Source organism: Camelina sativa, chromosome 12 (assembly GCF_000633955.1).
Source record: "Camelina sativa cultivar DH55 chromosome 12, Cs, whole genome shotgun sequence".
NCBI classification, from domain to species: Eukaryota; Viridiplantae; Streptophyta; class Magnoliopsida; order Brassicales; family Brassicaceae; genus Camelina; species Camelina sativa.
This window is the reverse complement of record NC_025696.1, coordinates 27756361-27758003: the sequence shown is the minus strand read 5'-3', so window position 1 is coordinate 27758003 and position 1643 is coordinate 27756361.

The following is a 1643-nucleotide window of genomic DNA, read 5'->3' as shown; positions in this document are numbered from 1 at the left end:
TGGTGAAAAAAATATGAGACAGTCTATTTTTTTATGTTTTTTTTTCAACAATATTTTTCTTTGTGTGTAAAGGTGAGTATTTACATTTTTATTTCGAATTTTATGATATATATATATACAATTTCCTTATAATGATTTTTTCTAAATTTTAAAACTGTTTAAATATTTTAAAAAAATTAGGTTTTTTTTCTCTATTTTACTTTTATATAAAAGCTTTTTATGGTAGGTTTTGAATTTTTACACTTTTATTTTTTATAATTTAAATAAATTTAAAATTGACATGTGTCAACATCTGAATGATACAATTGACACATGTCACGATTTTGTTAATTAGTAATTTTGACATCAAACTTTATATAATAAGATATATATTAAAATATTATAGTTAAACAGTAATATTATGAAAATTAATTTCCAAAAAAGATATTAACAATTACATGTATATTTCATATAAAATTGAATAGAAACTTCATTTTTCATTTCAAATTAATAATGCGTATATAACCCACGCTATAGTTTCTATTACTATAGTATTATATATGAGAAACTAAAACTGAAAATAGTTTCACCAATGCACAATGGTCTTAGGACAGCTTTATACTCGGCTCCATATGGTTGGGACAAAAATTAATATCTATTGCCATACATTTTGTGAAGAAAAAAGCCATACGCTACCGGAGAAACGGAGGAGGCGAAGATAGGATCAGGGCATTGCCTGACGATTTGCTCGTGAGGATTTTGTTATTGGTTCTCACAAAGAATTTAGTGGCTACCATGATTTTGTCTAAACAATGCCGGTCTATCTGGACGATGGTGCCACGACTCTCAAATACTTAGAGAGCAACAATGTTACAAAAAAAAGATTTTGTTGCCGTTTACTTGGTGAAAGTGAGCGACGACCAGAGTCTATTTGGCGGTTTCTTAACGAGTCAATTAAACTACACAAAGCACCTGGGTTAAAGATTTTGGATATAGAACTCGGCCCACATTGTCCTATTGATGCTAATGTGGGAAAAGTGGTTAACATATGCGGTTGATCGCAGGGTCCGTGAACTAGAGTTCCAACTCATGTGGTCCGCAGAGCCTATTAGCTTGCCCAAAAGCCTTTATACATGTGTTATGCTTGTGTATCTGCGTCTTCCCAACAAGGTTTTTGTAGATGTTTTTCTTTCTCCCGTATGTCTCTTATCCCTCAAACATCTTGAACTTGTCTATGTGATATACAAAGATGAAGATTCTCTTGCTAGGCTCTTATCGAGTTCTATTCTCAATTGTTTGTATGAGGTGCAACATGACCAAGACAATGTTACAAAGTTCAGTGTCAAAGTACCATCTTTAGTGAGCTTCAAGTATTGTAATGTGGAACTAGAAGTAGTAGCTAGAGGATATACTTAGGATCTTTGGTCATAGATTCAGCAAATTTAAAGGAATTCGCCATCTTTGATATTTCGACGAACATAACTCATGCTCGATCGAGAACAAGCCTCGCCTTGAAAAATTTATGAAATCTCTTTCCTCGGTCAGATATCTCGAGATATGTCTAAGCCTTGCAACAGTATTTCTTAACCTAACTTTTTATTTATTATTATGATCACGTTAATTAATAACTGCCACCATATTTAACTTTTTTTTTTTTTTTTTTT